Source organism: Lynx canadensis, chromosome X (genome assembly GCF_007474595.2).
Source record: "Lynx canadensis isolate LIC74 chromosome X, mLynCan4.pri.v2, whole genome shotgun sequence".
NCBI lineage: Eukaryota > Metazoa > Chordata > Mammalia > Carnivora > Felidae > Lynx > Lynx canadensis.
The window spans coordinates 109,540,660-109,558,348 of NC_044321.2; the positions used below are offsets into that span (position 1 = coordinate 109,540,660).

At 45.6% G+C, this 17,689-nt stretch overlaps 1 protein-coding gene and 1 non-coding gene across 3 annotated transcripts in view; both read left to right on the plus strand.

Moving 5' to 3' along the window:
- The window catches only part of FHL1 (four and a half LIM domains 1), a 62,111-nt gene that overhangs the window by 12,571 nt on the left and 31,851 nt on the right, over positions 1 to 17,689 (plus strand). For both annotated transcript variants that reach the window (XM_032592284.1, XM_030304731.1), the window contains exon 2: positions 8,980 to 9,053. The gene's annotated coding sequence lies outside the window, so the exon portion shown is untranslated. The remainder of the gene's footprint in view (positions 1 to 8,979; positions 9,054 to 17,689) is intronic.
- LOC115507945 lies at positions 11,198 to 11,303 on the plus strand. The gene has a single exon (XR_003966862.1). It is a non-coding gene; the product is annotated as a U6 spliceosomal RNA (small nuclear RNA).

Consider the following 17,689-nt stretch of genomic DNA (forward strand, 5'->3'; position numbering starts at 1 on the left):
TTGGCTCCTCCATTGTAACAAATGTACTGCAGTGACCCAAGGTGTTCATAGAGGAAATCTGGAGGGGGATGTTGAGGAGGTATGTGGAAAATGTACCTTCTCATCAGTTTCTCTGCGAACCCCAAATTGCCAAAAAATCCATTTAAAAACCCTTTAGGATTCAGAAACGTAAAGGATACATCAGGCACTTTTTATGACTTACTTGCAGATAAAAGTGCAGCGTTTGTTGTTAAGCACTGATGAAATAAGAGAAGTGCTCTCCTTGAATGATGTAACTGGTACCCCGGGCCCCCTGAAAAGTGAAAGGGTGAGCTTCCGAGAGAGGCCCAGCTCTGCTAACCAATGTCTGGTTGCACAATAGTTACTGGACAGGTCTGTGTGGGCATTGGGTTGGGGCTTTATTTATCTGCCACCGTTGGGGGGGCATGCCATCTTTGTGGTGGAGTGGGGCCCCAGCCTTAATAAATCCCCAGCCCTATAACCCAGTGATACCTTGTATTTATGGTGTCACTAGCAACAGTGACAATTGGCGAGCTGATACCAAGTCTTTGAGCCAGTACCCAGGTCAGGGTTTGATTGCTTTGGCCCAAAGGCTACTGCATGGCTCGTAGTAGCACAGACCTAACACCGGAACCTCCATGCAGTTATTCACTGTGGCCAGCTCTTCGGTAAACCCGTGTGAAAAGATCAGGCTTTTTAAGGTCTGATTGTAATTTGTTTCTATACATTGAAACTGGGTGATTATTATGAGCAACTGGAAGCATGTGTTGCTTTCTTGAGCTGGCTGTAAAAACAGAACATTCTAGGGGCGCCTGGCTGACTCAGTTGGTAGAGTGTGTGACTCTTGATCTCAGGGTCATGAGTTCGAGCCCCACGTTGAGGGTAGAGTTTACTTAAAAAAGAAAAAAAACTCAAAACATTCTACGGGTAGATGGTAGTAAGCAGAGGTGAGGGGATGGGTTCTGAGAGGGGCATTGTGACTGAGGGAGACAAAAGGAGAAAGACCAGAAGAGAAAAAAACAGATAAGACATCAAGGATTAGAACATAAATGAAGGTGATCACCCAAGGAATGGATGCCTTGGGGGATATGGTGGTTCACAGGATGTGTCCCCTCGAGTCTGTGATTAGACCCAGGGTGAAAAACTCCAGAGTTACCTGAAAAAGTACGAATAAAGGGGGAGAGTTGGTTATAGAACTCACCTATTTAAAACTTACTCATTTTGTATATCAGAAGGAATTTTTATGTATGGGTCTGTTATGGGTAGTCATCATTACACATGTCACTAGATAAACCGTTACACGTTTTTTTCTTGATTTCACTACTTAGTTTCACTGATCGACTATACCTGTGGTCCTACCTCTGCCAGAAATGGCAGATTTTAACAAGGGGGAGGGGACAGAAATAACCTCTCCCTTGAGTCACAGTCCATGTGGAGGCTTGGGGATTCCAGTTCAGTTGCTAAGATCACAGGGTACCCTCTGCCAGTGGCGAACCGGATGGAGGCACAGCCGATGCATTCCTTGTGGTCACCGTCCCAGCTGATACCGAGTTCTGCAGCTGACTCGATTGTACAGAAATCTCTGTCCATCGTAGAGATGGCAGAAGTAACCATCTGACCGCATCATAATGTATTTGCATCATATGTATAGACAGGCTTGGTCAGTCGTGAGGCTAGTCTTGCTGCCTCTGCTCAAGCTGCTGGAAATAGCTGGAAGGCCTGGAAAGGCGTAGGTGGCGATGGCATGCGGGGCAGGTATGTGACATCCTCTTGCCCCTTACTGCTTACCCAGGTGCTTCTCGCAGCCTGTTGGCACTCCTTCTTCTTCTTCCTCTCTGTTTCCTCTTTGCCCTTAAGTCAGTTACTTGTGAATTTTCCCTTAAGTAACAAGGCGGATGTCAGCACAAAAAAAAGTTGGGGGACTGTTGGCCTAAGCATTCAAACTACGAGAGCAGTGTCCTTTAGACTACCCTATCTGCCAGGTTTTTACTGCCACACTGGTTTGTTAGGTATAATAATGGAACTTCGAGGGACTTTGTGAATGTTTTCTGACGTACAAGTTGAAAGCTGAATTGTGGCACCTTATAAAGCTATCCGTCCACTTTTAAAGCCCCTATGATTTTTCTCTGTGTGTTCATTCTTGTCCCTGTAGCAGATTCCAGCAGAGTGCGTGCTGATGCGAAGGATTTACTCTGTGGCTAATTGATTGGAGCCAGGCTGCCCGGTTGCCCACGTGTAAGGAGACCGTTCACGGAGTGCCAGACACGGCTTAGAAAGTAGCAGTCATAAAATGAAATCAACGAACGTTTATTGAGTGCTTACTCTATGTTCGAGGCACTTTGCTAGGCTTGCTAGATGCCAGGAGGGGTTATTAAAAACAAAAGCGATCTCTTCAAGCAACGAACTTCATTCTAATTGGAGAAGCTATTAAAGACACAGGAAGGGTGTGGTGGAGAGGCTTGAAGTGAGGGGGAGGAGGAGAGAGTTGGGAGTCTCGAATCCTAGCCCAAGTTTGCCTATAACCATCTGATCCCTTGGATAAATCACTTTCCCTCTTGGGGTCTCGGGTTCGAAAAAGAGAACCAGACTAGATAATCTCTAAGACAGTCTGTGGATTGGCTCATAAACAAATGTGTTTAAAAGTTGAACAAACAGTACAAAGCAATAGTAGAAGAGATTCCGGAAGATGGTACATTCTCTTTCGCTAAATGAGGTGTACATATGACGGTTACTGTTGTATGTATACGGTACGTATCTGTACCATATAATTGTACTAATTCTAACTCTTGACCAGTGTTTCTTAAAGTGGGATCCTTGGGCCTGCAGCATCAGCATCACCTGGGAGCGTGTTAGAAATGCAGATTCCTGGGCCTGCCCCAGACCTACTGAATCAGAAACCCTGGGGGTGGGGCCCAACACCTCGTGTTTTAACAACTCCCGCTCTCCCAGGAGATTCTGATGCCCACTAAACTTTCACAGCCATGGACCGTAGGAATTTGGGGCAGTGGTTCTCAAATTTAGTTGTACATTAGATTCATCGTAGGGAATTTGGTTGTGGGGGGACACCCAGACATCACTAGTGGTTCTGGGTCTGCAGGTGCAGTCAGAGTTTGAGAATCACTGGTTTAGGGGAGAGTGGCATGAGCCAAAGCACCTGTTCTCCGGTGGTGACAAAGCCCAGAGGCCAGGAGTCAGCAAAAGCCAGAGTTGGGTATGGGGGAGGGTGAAACGTGGGTCTGATGGGAAGGCCTTGGATGTCGTGCTAGAAACTTGGTCTTTAGATTGCAGTGGAGGAAGGTTTAGGGAAAAGGGAGTGATGCATCAAGGTGGCACATTTGAAAAATTAATCTGAGGGGAGCGTGTGTGATGAAGTAATCTAGATGTGAAGTGACAATGGGTCAGATTGGGATCGCAAAAATGAGACTGTAAGGAACAGAAGGTCTGGAGGCTCTTTTGCGGGACAAACGGACAGGATTTGGTGATGGTTTATGGGAGTGAGGGCAGTGTTAGAATGTCTTTGGCCCAGTACTGCCTCTCAAACTTCTGAGACAGCCAGCGTGCTCTAGATGCTTCTGTCGGACTTGTCACATTCTCTGGATCTGTGCTCATCCTCTGTCCCTCATCACTTTGACTTAGGGAGCGGGTATTCCCCAGTGAGTTATGTAAAAATATACAGAACTGTAGTCACCCAGAAAGCTACCCACGGTCATCCTGGCAGGGGAAACAAATCCTGTTTCTTAACGAAAGAATGCTTGGAGTTGTGGGAAAGTTGTAAACTTGGCAATGACTAATTCGAGCCTATCAGTCAATTAAGTGGATTTTTATTTTATCATTTGTTTTAGTTGGGAGCTGTTGTACTAGTCATTGAAAGGACATCCATCTTCATATTTTTAAAACACAACAAAAATACCATTGAACATTAGGGCAAAGGACAAGAATTTTAAGGTTTTACCTTTTGACTTTAGCAAATATTTGCCACTCCGTTTTTCTTGCTGGATTTCGCCATTTGTTTTGTTTTGTGTTGTTCCCATTTGTTCCTAATGCCTGATAATTTTAGTTTCCTCTACACTGTTACTGATGGCTTTTTTTTTTGTTCTTAAGTATTCTTAAAGTTTTATTACGTTGTTTTTGTTTTCTACTTTATTCTCATAAAGCTCTTTTACCAGCAATTATGCAATGATAACATGGAAAAATAGCTCTAGTCTTTGTTTTTTTGTTTTTTAACCTTTCGACCCCCTTCCTTCCACCCCTGACCCTCTGCCTCTGGCAACCACCACTCTGTTCTCTGTATCTATGAGCTTTTTCTGTTTGTTTGTTTAAGATTCCGCATATAAGTGAGATTGTTTGGTATTTGTCTTTCTCCGTCTGACTTATTTCACTCAGCATAATGCCCTCTGGGGCCATCCATGTCATTGCAAATGGCAAGATTCCATTCTTTTTAATGGCTGGGTAATATTTCACAGCATGTATAATAGCATCTCTTCTTTATGAATTCATCAGTCAGTGGACACTTAAGTGGTTTCCATGTCTTGGCTATTGTAAATAATGCTGCGGTGAACATGGGTGTGTATGGGGGGGGTGTATTGTGTTTTCAAGTTAGTGTTTTCCTTTTCTTTGGATAGATACCCAGAAGTGGGATTGCTGGATCATATGATAGTTCCGTTTTTAATTTTTTGAGGAACCTCTGTACTGTTTTCCATAGCAGCCGCACCAGTTTACATCCCCACCCATAGTGCACAGGGGTGCCCTTTTTTCACATCCTCACCAACTCTCGGGTTCTCTTGTCTTTTTCATGATGGCCATTCTGACTGCTGTGAGGTAGAAACTCACTGTGGTCTTGATTTCCATTTCCCTGATGATGAATGACGTTGAGCATCTTTTCACGTACCTGCTGGCCACATGTAATGTCTTCTTTGGGAAAATGTCCGTTGAGATCTTCTGCCCATCTCTTAATTAGATTGTTTGGTTTTGGCCATAGAGTTGTATGAGGGCTTTGTATATTGGATACTAGCCCCGTCGGATATATGATCTGCAGATATTTTCTCCCCATCCAGTAGGCTGCCTTTTCATTTCGTTGATGGTTTCCTTTGCCGTGCTCAAGCATTTTATAGTATGATGTAGTCCCACTTATTTATTTTTGTTGTTGTTGCAAAAGTATTCTTAACGTTTTACTACTCCAGCGAAAACATTTGTCAAGAGTAGTTTGACTTCTCCACGCTGCCAGTGCAGAGCCCGATGTGGGGCTCAAACTCCCAACCGTGAGATCATGACCTGAGCCCAAGTCGGACGCCTAACCGACTGAGCCACCCTGGCGCCCCTCATCTGTATTTATTTTTACCAGTAAATTATTTTGCTGAACGAGAGCCAGTTTATCAGTTCTGCTAAAGGTACAGAGACGGTGGCCAGCTCATCTGTATTTATCACATCTATGGTAACATTTAAAATGTGTTTTGAACGGTACAAATGCCAATGTTTCTGACTACCATAGTAGTGTGAGCACTTGAATAAAAATAGGAAAAATGAGACTTGTGAGCCACCCGTTGCCATCCTAAGTGTACCTAATTAAGATATTTGGGGTTCATAGGGGTGCCTGGGTGGCTCAGTCAGTTGTATCCGACTTTGGCTCAGGTCATGATCTCGAGGTTCGTGGGTTCGAGCCCTGCATTGGGCTCTGTGCTGACAGCTCGGAGCGTGGAGCCTGCTTCGGATTCTGTGTCTCCCTCTCTCTCTGCCCCTCTCATGCTCACTCTCTCTCTCTCTCTCTCCCTCTCTCTCTCTCTCAAATGAAGAAATGTTAAAGAAAATTAAAATAAAAGATATTTGGGGTTCACTACTCTTTGGTTTCTTAGGTTGGAAAAGAATATTCTGAAGGAAAAGAGTATCTTACTGAAGGAAAGAAGAATATCTTTTCTGAAGGAAAAGCATGATAAAGGAATGGTTACCATGACGATCACATTTCAGAGAATTTAGAGAAGACTGAATCTGTGGGGTTCATCCATTTTGATTGATTCAACTGGTCTTTTAGTTTCATTCAGACAACAGCTGTCTCTCGATTTTATTTTTCCACATAATTCACCCAATCGATCGGTGACTTGGGGGTCGTGTAAGCTTGGCTGTCAGTAGTGACAGGGTCACCAGTGTCTGTGGCCACGATACTGTTGCCAAACCCGAAGGAGGATGATTGTGTACGTTAAACGTCACTAGATCGTAGCTCCTGGCTTCTTCTGCAGTCACACAAAAGGTTTGTCTAATTTGACTTATTCTGTCAGGGTGCGATAAGATTCACATGATTTATTTTAAAGCATGGCTGACCCTAAAGTGTTTGGGTTTTACTTGGCTGTCATCACATTTTACCCAGTGTGTTTGGCTGCCGTTCGGTTTTTATACTTTGACTTGTGCAAAATCGTCGACACGGTTTGTGCCCCGTGTGGTCAGAGGCGCGGTTCCACGTGCACAACTGTACCTGCACGAGTGTCTTCTTCCTCCCAGCCCCGACTGAGTGTGACGCGGGACACACTGGCACCAACAGTAAAGTGGAGCTACAGGTGCTGTGGTGAAATCTCGCTGTACGTTTTTATCACTCTTGGTGGTCTAGTTCTTGACAGTGAAAGCATGAACTGTGGAGCTGACCTTGGCGGGGCCCCGGGTCGGACCCCCGTATGTGAGCTCCGCCCGCTCAGCCTTTGGGCCTTTCTCTCTTCTGCCCTCTGGAGGGTGTCTGGGGACATGACATGCAAGGGTTTCCTACAAAAAGGAGAGCCCCAGGGGTCTTGGTTTTGGTTACTAGAAGACCAGCCTCTTGCCCCTCCGCCCCAGCCCCTTGAAGTCTGAACTCGTAGAGGTGGGGAGCAGACAGGGAAGGCACGGAAGGCACTGGCAGGGTTGGGGTGTTAAGGGGGCTGCGATCCCGGTTCTTTGAGTACAGAACTGATTCCTTCAAGTAGAGCCCGGTATGTACTGAACCCCATCTCCGGGAAAAATGATTTCCAGAAGGGGGAGCGAAGTGAAATAGCACGTTAAGGCTAGCGTGTGGCGGATTCAGGTTTGAAGGTTAAGCTGGATTGAATCTAAACGGGTGTGTTTGGTGCCAGAGTTTTGTGGCAGCACGTGAGCTCCTCCGAGTGTGAGAACACTCACACTCTGCGCCTGCTGGAGTAAATGGTGATCACTGTCTCTCTCTCCCATCTGGCGAGTACCTGCTGCATGTGGGGCACTGTGAAGTGCTCTGTTTGCGCCGCCCCCTTGTCACCTCACAGCCTGTCTGTGAAGTCGCTTACCATTGTGAGGCTCAGCTGACATAAGGCAGGGCCGGTGTTCGAACCCAGGCAGTCTGACTCTTGCTGTGAACATCTGTGCCGTGCCGCATTCTCACCACGGTTGCATGCCAGGGTGTGGCACCTTCTAGAAACAGTGAGTTCCGTGTGAATGGGTTGTGGGTAGTGGGAAAAGAGACCGGGCGAAACCTTTTATGTATACGTGCTGTGCTAAGTACTGTGAGGAAAGAAAGGCGGGATTTCCGTCCCTGCCACCCAGACAAAGACACTTTAAGTTCTGTGGAACAAACGAGACGTAACATGAAACCAGTAATATGTATTCATAGGGCAGAATGTGGAAATATTATCTCTAGTTAAATAGAGGTGGGAAGAGGACGAGAAGGTGTTTCTTTGAAGTCTGTCACTTTCAGACGTTTGCCTTTGAAAGCTAGCTCTTCGCTGCTGGCACAGAGTCCCCTCCTCCGGGCTTTTGATCTGGCAGACAAGAACCTGTCTGTCCCTGTAGTCAGCACACTTGTCCATTTTGAGTTCGGAAGAGTTGTCTTGAACGTGACAGTTGTCATTAAGATCTCTAAACAGATGAACCCATTAGCCTATTGAGCTAACCGGACCAGCGATTTATTTTCCAGCACGTTAATATTTTAAAAAAAAATCTCTAACCCCTGCTTGTTTGGCGATCAGCCCGGAAATGGTTGCTTGGGGGCGGAAGAGGGGCAGTTATGAGCCTGGTTAGAACCCATGGTTTAGGTTTGCCCTGCTTCACTCCATAGATACTTCTCGAGAGGCTCCTGTGTGGCAGTCAGGCACTGTTCTGGGCACGGGGATAGAGCAGTGAACAGAACAGATGGGGACCCTCCTCACAGGGAGCGATCTTTCCCTCAGATTTCATTTGCTCGTGTACATTTCACAGCTGATATAAAAGTGCTCTTGGTATGAGTTTCAGGATTTCACACGCCTCCTTTCTCCCAGCCAGCCCTTTGAATGGGGGGGGGGGGTAAGGCAGTGAGATGCCTCTGGGGAGGTCGCAAAGGCTCGAGGAGGGCCGCATGTCAGGGGACTGTCTCTGCTTGGGTGATGGGAACAGCACAGAGCACACCTGTTTCCTGGTGATGCTGAGCCCTCCGCCCCGGGCAGGGATGAGCCTGCCCGCCAGCCTGCATCCTGATGCTGTTGTTGATTGGAGATAACTTCAGTGGTCACACGGCACCTCGTCTCCATGGAAACACCTCTAAATATTCCTCTGGTGACTTGTGCTCTACATTCTGCCTGGATCTGAGCCCTCCTGTGGCAAAATATTCTAAAGATGTTAAAAGAGAGGGAAAAAAAGGCTCAACTAATAAATCTATTCTAAACGACTGAGTCATTTGTTTTGATTACCCGGGTGATTGCCAAATGTTAATTTAAAACTGAAATAGGCCATGAGCTCACTGTGCTAACAATGCTGAGTGTTTGAGCTAAGGCACCCTGATGATGAGGGGCTAGACCCGGTGCCGGCACAAATGTCGTAGGATAAACAGACACTGGGGAAGTATGCGGAACATCCTGGCGGTTTAACTTTTAAGGGTTGTAAATATAAAGTAGAATGTGTTACCGTGAGGCATTTCGAAGGAAGTAGGCTTTGGGTGGTTTTTTTTTTTTTTGGAATTTCTAACTTTTTTTCTGAAAAGGTAACTTTGCGTCTCGCTTCTCATTTTTTCCTAATTAGGCACGTTGGAAGTTGTTGTCCACCGTGTCCAGCCCTCGCTGAATACATCCCAGTCACCACACATCCAGCGTGAGGTAAGTTTGACTGATGGCCACAAGTTCGTACACCGACCTTCAGCCTTCCAATTAGTGGTGTTGGGGTTGACACTGTGGAAAAAAAAAAAGCTTTATTTGTACAGTAGACTGAACAGGATTCATTTTAATTGACCCAGCAAATATCCCTGCTTATCCTAAATATCAGCTTTCTGGGGACTGGCTTTTCAAGGGGAAAAACCAATCTCATTTGCTTTTAATTTGGGGGCATGAAAAGTGAAGGTGCCAAGCACAACAGAACTGTTAGAAGGTCTGCCTGAAGATAAAGATGTGCTCATGCCCCAGCGTGAACAGTAGGGAGCAGGAAAGCTACGCCGAGCAGTACTGGCATCGAGCAAGGAGACTGCGGGAGAAGGCGGAGCTGACCCAATCAGCTGTCGGGGAGGGATCTTTGTGCAAGATCTCGGGTAGGAACTCCAGAGAGGGCTTCCGTTGGGTTATGCCAACGAGGGCCAGCCCGTTGTTTTCAGCTCAGAATCGAAGTTCAGAGTGTGGCTGCCCCGGTGTGAACAGCCAGATCGAGCAACCCTTTCATTTAGCACACATTGCACAGACATCCTCGGTCGTCATTTAGCCACAGGGCTTATATACACTCCGTGATGAAGATTCAGGGTCACTCAGTGCTCTCCCTGAGAGACGGGACATTCAGCTTCGCAGATCTCAGAGAGGGTTCATCCAGGCCCCGCATAAGGGGCCCCAGTCTTGCTGCTCTCTGTGCCCCGCCATGCACACGTTTGCGGGACGGGAGGTGACATTTGCCAGCGGCAGACCAGTCAGGATTCGCGCTTCCGTCCATCAGAAGCTTGCTGCATTTTGGTGTATGCCCCGCCCCCCGCCCTCTGCCTCTGCTCAGTCTCGCTTTCGATGAGGGTCATTGCTTTCCGTTAGGGCAGATGCTCACTTAGCTAGCCAAAGTTGTCTCCGGTATCCCTGCTTGCTGCCACCTTCTTCACACATTTTAAAATACATATATTGGGGCGCCTGGGTGGCGCAGTCGGTTAAGCGTCCGACTTCAGCCAGGTCATGATCTCGCGGTCCGTGAGTTCGAGCCCCGCGTCGAGCTCTGGGCTGATGGCTCGGAGCCTGGAGCCTGTTTCCGATTCTGTGTCTCCCTCTCTCTCTGCCCCTCCCCCGTTCATGCTCTGTCTCTCTCTGTCCCAAAAATAAATAAACATTGAAAAAATAAATAAATAAAATAAAATACATATATTGACACCGTAAAGAAGAAGAAAAAAAAGGACAGACTTTTAGAAGTGTTTACTAGGAATTTTGTCAGTTTCCTCAATGACATGGAAGCTGGAAGGTCTCTCTCCCCAGGGCCTGGGGCTTCGGACCGGCCCAGAGACCAAAGCCTTGGCCATTTGTCAGCTGTGAGAGACACACCCTGCTGGCTCGGTCTGGGCCCTGCCGTGGCTGTCATCCATAGCCTTTACCTAAAATGGTTGTTTTCAAACTTTTATTTGTTAACGATAGAAACCTGTCTTCAAATAAAATCTTAGGTCGTCCCCCACCAGAGCAGAACTATGACTCTCACTGTCCTCTGAGGAACCCGAGGGCGGCTTGCCTTTGTTTTCCCACAGCAACAGAGACTAGATGGTGGAAGGAGGTCCACAGAAGGGCATAGCCCGTCAGCCTGGTTAGAAACACTGGGTGGGGGTGGGGGGACCTGGGCTTGGGTTGCCCGTAGCCATCTGCAACCTGGGTACGCTTCATCAGTAGAAAACTTTGACGGAAGCTGTGTGTATTCTTATAAATGAAACATTCTAACGGAAGGTTTTTGAATACATATCTGAAGTGGTTTTGTGATATTAAACCACTCCGGTGACATCTTTAATTTGACCAAAACTTAGCATCTTTGAGTTTCCTTTTAAAATTTTTTCTAGGGGCGCCTGAGTGGCTCAGTCGGTTGAGCCTCCGACTTCGGCTCAGGTCATGATCTCACAGTTCGTGAGTTCGAGCCGCGCGTCAGGCTCTGCGCTGATGGCTCGGAGCCTGGAGCCTGCTTCGGATTCTGTGTATCCGTCTCTCTGCCCCTCCCCTGCTCATGCTCTGTCTCTCTCTGTCTCTCAAAGATGAATAAACGTTAAAAAATTTTTTTAATAAATAAAAAAATAAAAATTTTTTTAGTGCTCGCTTCAGCAGCACATACACTAAAAATTGGAATGATTACAGAGATTACCACAGCCCCTGCCTAAGGATGGCACACAAATTCGTGAAGCATTCCATATTTAAAAAAAAAATAAATACAATAAATTTTTTTAAGTTTATTTATTTTGAAAGACAGAGCAGAGGAGGGAAAAGAGAGAGGGAGAGAGAGAATCCCAGGCAGGCTCTGTGCTGTCAGTGCAGAGCCCGGTGTGGGGCCCAAACTCACAAACTGTGATATCATGACCTGAGCCGAAGCCAAGAGTCGGACACTTAACCGACTGAGCCACCCAGGTGCCCCATTTGGGTTTCCTTTTAGAGCAGTGAGTTTCTCAACTTGATCAAATCTTTTTTTTCTTTTTTAATTTTTTTTGATGTTTATTTTTGAGACAGAGAGAGACAGAATGCGAGTGGGGGAGGGGCAGAGAGAGAGGGAGACACAGAATCCGAAGCGGGCTCCAGGCTCCAAGCCGTCAGCACAGAGCCCAACGCGGGGCTCGAACCCACAAACCGTGAGATCATGACCTGAGCCGAAGTCGGACACTCAACCGACTGAGCCACCCAGGCACCCCACAACTTGATCAGATCTGTTAAATTCTGTGACTTAATCAAATCTGTTAAATTCCGTTGCACTGTGATGGAAATCTATAGGATTGATGTGAAGCAGTTCCAGTCACAGTGTAGTTGTATCTTGTGATCTTTCTTCGCTTTTCTTATTGATGTCTTCATTCATTCAGCCCTACTACGTAGTAAGCCGGGAATGTAGGCGTGAACAAAAGAAAAAGGATAATACATTTTCATCTTGATCTTCTTCAACTGTGGGACATCCCTGGATGATTTTCCTTTTTGCAGATGGGGAAACTGAAAGTTGATTTTCCTTTTTTTTTCTTTTAATTTTTTAATCTTTATTTTTGAGAGAGAGACAGAGTGCAAGCAGGGGAGGAACAGAGAGAGAGGGAGACACAGAATCTGAAGCAGGCTTCAGGCTCCGAGCTGTCAGCACAGAGCCCGACGTGGGGCTGGAACTCACAAACCGCGAGATCATGACCTGAGTCGAAGTTGGATGCTTAACCGACTGAGCCACCCAGGTGCCCCCGATTTTCCTTTTTACATTAAATTGCCCAGTATTGAGTAGGCCTGAATGGGTTCAGGGGTGCAGTTCAAAGTCCCTGTCTCCAGTCTGCTCTCTGAGACTGTGATGTCTGGCACCTCCAGGCAGGAATGCACAAGTAATGAAGTATATGGGCGTTGCTGGGGCGCACCTGTGCCCAGAACCCAAGTGCCCCAAAGTGAAAGCAAATGTAAATTGTGTGTTTCGTACACACAGATTATACACAAATTTGGTAAATTTGCTTGAAACACTTGAACACTTTAGGAAAGTCGTAAACTTTATCACAGGTAAACTTATCACAGGTAAACTTTATTTTCAAGAACCTGAAATTATTCCACTTGGCCACCTTTTCATTATAGAATTGTATGGAACAAAAACTTTTTTTAATGTTTGTTTATTTTTCTGAGACAGAGGGACAGAGTGTGAGCAGGGAAGGGGAAAAGAGAGAGAGGGAGAGGGAGACACAGAATCTGAAGGAGGCTCCAGGCTCTGAGCTGTCAGCACAGAGCCCGATGTGGGGTTCAAACTCACAAACCATGAGATTATGACCTGAGCCGAAGTCGGATGCTTAACCGACCGAGCCACCCTGGTGCCCTGGAACAAAAAGTTGAACCCCACATAATTCTTTTTTTACTCTTTTTAAAGTTTTCATTCATTCATTCATTCATTCATTCAAGTAACCTCTACACCCAACATGGGGCTCAAACTCACGACCCTGAGATCAAGAGTGGCACACTTCTCTGACTGAGCCCGCCAGGAGCCCTGAACCCAACATAATTCTTAACATACACATGAGCTGGGTACTCTTTGTATTTGTTTCTGTAGGAATGACAATGTTGTTAATTAAGAATTAAACATGTATTTCACATCTAGGAAATATTTGTATCACTGACATATGGTCACTTTAATTATTGATTTGGCAGTTTTTAATATTCACAAAACACAAATTTAAAATATGGTAGTCATAGTGATTTGGTTTGTACCATTTATATCGATGTGACCTCTCTTCTTCGTGTACCAGCAAGAGAGCACGAGATTTAGCACAGATGGCTTCCACAAGCTTAAAGAATTTGGAAACCATCAGTCCAGAGCCAAGGTCTCAAACTGGTGGGCTGAATCTGGCACACAGAGGTGTTCTTTTAAAATTTTAAGTGAATTGCCAGCATTTAAAATTTGAGAGATTTCACATGTTTCAAAAATCCACATTTTCAGCTTCTCTTGAAATATCAGAAGATCTGGCAACATTGAGCCTGTATTCCTTTTGGGCAACACTAGGCTGAACAGCCGGATAGCTCCCGTGCCTTTGGCCGGAGCGTGAACTCTGAAATTTGCCAGGGTCCCTACCACCCTCTCACCTCCTTGATACAAAGGACAGAGGTCCTTTATCTCAGTGTTTAATGTGGCCATTATCTGAACGTTTTACTCGTTTTTAAGACCTGCAGGGCTCTTTCAGGCAAGTGAGTTTTCAAGAAAGCTCATGTCCGGATGAAATTGAGGCTACAGACTGAGAGCCATCCTTTCTCTCAAAATACTAGCTTGTAATTTTCAGGTACATGATGTTTGGTGATACTCATTTTAATTTAAGGGCATGCATTAAAAGGGTTGAGAGTGCCTGGCTGGTTCAGTCGGTAGAGCATTCGACTCTTGATCTTGGGGTCGTGAGTTCGAGCCCCATATTGGGTGTAGAGGTTACTTTTTTAAGAAAGGGATGGGGATAAACATTTGAGGAAAGAGAGACCTTCTGACGGTGTCTGATTAAGAGAAGGAGCATCGGCAGAATTCGGCAGGTTCCTGTGGTCTACCCCAGTGTTTCCTCAAACTTTCACTTGTGGATCCTAACACAGGAGGTCTGGGGTAGGGCCTGAGATTACACAACTCCAGTAAGCCCCAGATTGTACCACTGCTAGTCCGAGGACCTATGTCCCTTTGAGTAGCAAGGGGACTTGACCCTAAAGCAATCCTACGAAAAAGCAGTCATGCAGTGATGTTTTGACAAATCTTTTTCTTTGGCCTAAGAAAGAGAAAGAGATCTTAGGCAGGCTATTTGTGGTCAGATCTTCATAGATAAACCTGAGTTCACTTCTCATTGTGGTAGGATAACGTTTAAAAGCCAATTTAATTTTTTTTTTTTTTATTTTTGAGAGAGAAGGAAACAGGATGTGAGTGGGAGAGGGTAGAGAGAGAGGGAAACACAGAATCCAAAGCAGGCTCCAGGCTCTGAGCTGTCAACACAGAGCCCAATATGGGGCTTGAACTCACGAACCATGAGATCGTGACCTGAAGTCAGACGCTTAACCGACTGAGCCACCCAGGCTCCCTAAAGCAAGTTTTAAAATAAAAATTAAACTTCTCTTTTACACGGGCTATGTTGTATTAAAAATAATGGACTTTTGGGGGACGCCTGGGTGGCTCTCTGTCTGCCCCACCCCTGCTTGTGCTCTGTGTCTCTTTCTCAAAAATAAATAAACATTAAAAAAAAAAACAAACCCTTGCTTTAAGTACTTGTAGTAAAAAAGCTACATGTGGTAAAGCTCAGGAATCATGAAGTAGGGATTAGAGCTGTTAATTTTGTAATTATCGGAGAATATATTTATGAGACGCTTGGAAAACTTATGAATGAGACCATAGAAAATGGGACAGTTATCCAGTCCCTGGATAAATGATAACCTGTAAGCTATATAAAATGATAGAAGTAGTCAAGAAGAGATCAACAGACTCCAATCCATAAAAAATTTCTGAGGGAGTAGACCTTCAGTGCTCTCACCACCCACACAGAAACGGGATGTCTCAGGTGGTGGGTGTGTTACCTAACTTGATTGTGGTAATGAACTCACAGAATGTACGTGTGTCAGATCATCCCGGTTACCTTCGATGTGTACGATTTTCGTTAATTCAACCTCAGTAAAGCTGAGGAAAAAAATAATGAAGACATGCCAGGAAAGTTTGTGGCGGAGGTGATAAAATCATTCATTTCTATCTTACGCACAGAGCCCATGTAGATTGTGAGGCCTGGCACGTGCCTGGCCTGTGGTAGGTGCTCCATAACCGTTGGCTGAATGAGTTCTCCGGTTGGTGGAGAGGCAAAAGACATGCGTGTCCTGTCGGAGTGAACAAATGCATGGCAAAATGCTCAGCCTCAGTGGCATCCAAGGATGAGCCACGTCCCAACAGCAAGAAGGTATATTTTTTGCCTTTTAAGCCGACACAACAGAAAACACGTAGTGCTAATATGGTTGGTTACCTTGAAACTGAGAAGCGCTTACTGCTGGGAGCTCTGTAAGTTGGTCATAAGCCTTTTAGAACATTTTGTGGCACTTTGTGGCCCAAGTCACAGATCGGTACCCCTTGATCCAGTAATCCTATTTCGGGACGTGCGCTCCAAGAAGCAAATTGTTCTACGAGAAGAAAAGAAAAGCTGCATGTTGCGGGTATTCGTCACAGTGGTATTTGTATGGACAAAAAGTTAGAATCTAAACATTCGTGTGCTCAAGCAAGATTCTTGGTTAAGTAAGTAGGATACGTCCTTGCAGGAGAATTCCATGAATCTGTTCAAAATTATAACCTTGATGCTTGCAGACCAATATGGAAGAATTTGTCTAATACGGCCGTTGTCTATGTGCTATGATGATAGCCTTGTAAAGTGCCAGCGTGCGTGTGGACGAGAGCTAGAAGTAACACTTCATTTGAGGTTTTATTCATATTACTTGTCCTGTTGTTTGCACATTTTACCCAAAGTCTACGGCTCGCTTAGAGGTCGAGACTCCTCAGCTTCTACCTTCTCGACCCCATGCCACAAGCCATTGGTGTTGTGTAAATGACCGTGGCTCGTGATGAGGACTCCCGCCTAGAGCCTAGACACGGGGCTGTCATGCTAGAACTCCTCCCTGCTGCTTCGTTCCATCACCCTGACCTCTCGGTTTTCTTCCTTTTTTCCTCTCTTTGCCCATGTTTCGTCTGTTCTCTGCGGTTGGTCGAGAGGCCCCTTGGTGTCCCACGTGTTAAAGTATAACTATTTGTCTCCGAGCTTTTCACTGCTGTGCGGCCAGGGAGCGACTCTTGACGTCTCAAGGCTCCCTGTCCACTTAAGCAGAACCTTAGCGGAGCCGTAGTGCAAGGGCAGTCAGTACCTGTTTCCCCTTCTGGTGGCATTTAGCTAAGTGACAAAAATCCCCTCTAGCGTCCCGAGCCTTCGTCCAGCATCCCCTCCCCTCCGGCCGTGCTCCCCGTGTCACATATACTTGTTTCCCTGCTGGAAGTGTGCGTTTCTCCTTTAATTAGGTCAGTTACTTCATGTCTGTTTTTCTTTTTTGACATGGTTTCCTCTGGCTTTAGCACCACATATTTTCCCCATATGTCATTGCCTCTGGAGCTCCATGTTGCAATCGCTTTTCAAGGGGAACAGAGAGCACATTACTAAGGGGGGTAGCTCTTGACTCCTTGCCTGCCCTTTGCCTGCATGAGCATTCCTATTTCTTTTGGGCCTAGTTCTGTTTGGTTTTGTCGTCTTCATCGTCAGTTATGTTTGGACTGAAAGATACTTAAGTAAAAATAATGGTAAGTCAGAGATATGTCTGGCAAAGGTGCAGCACATTTGTTAAGGTTACTGGTTTATTTATCTCCCCTGTCTCTATGGTGACTAAATCCGGGGCTGGGATTTAATGGACTTAATTTTGACCTCTTGTACATCTCCTAACTTTCCCAGCCTCCGAGATAGAAGGAATTCATTTTCACTGGAGGAGAGAAACTGCCTCACTTAGAGGAAGGGTCCTAACTGCACTCTCGGAAAGTGGAATTCCAGAGTCTGGGCTTCTTTCGGTCGTCTTCTATCAGAGTTCATATAGCACTTGGAGAGAAAGCTGGCAAGTCTTTTGGAGAAACACACACATGCACACCACATTACTGATGGCCCCAGGAAATCATTTTCTTTTCAGTGAAATAAAGTATTGTGTAGTTAATGTGAATGAACCGTCTATAAGAAATTCTTATGAGGGAGCCATTTGTAAGAATATTACATCAGTGGGAACACTGATTGGATATTACACATTTTTTTTATTTTTAAAAAGTATCTTCGTCACAGGATTATAAGTTGGCACGCATATAAATGTCTAAACCGTATTTCATATTTGAGCATATTAAACTGTGCCATGGAGGTCATAATAAGGGTTGGGTTTGATGAGGATTCCCATGGAAAAAGCCAGATTGTGACACTGAAATGGAAGTCTAGCTTTCCACCTGTACCCGCTGGATGTGAAATGAAGACATGGGCTATCTGATCTCTAAGGTAGCTCGAGTCAAACCATCTGGGACTTCATTTGGTTCAAATGACCCTTTAAAACTTTTTATCCTCTTCCATATGCTACTT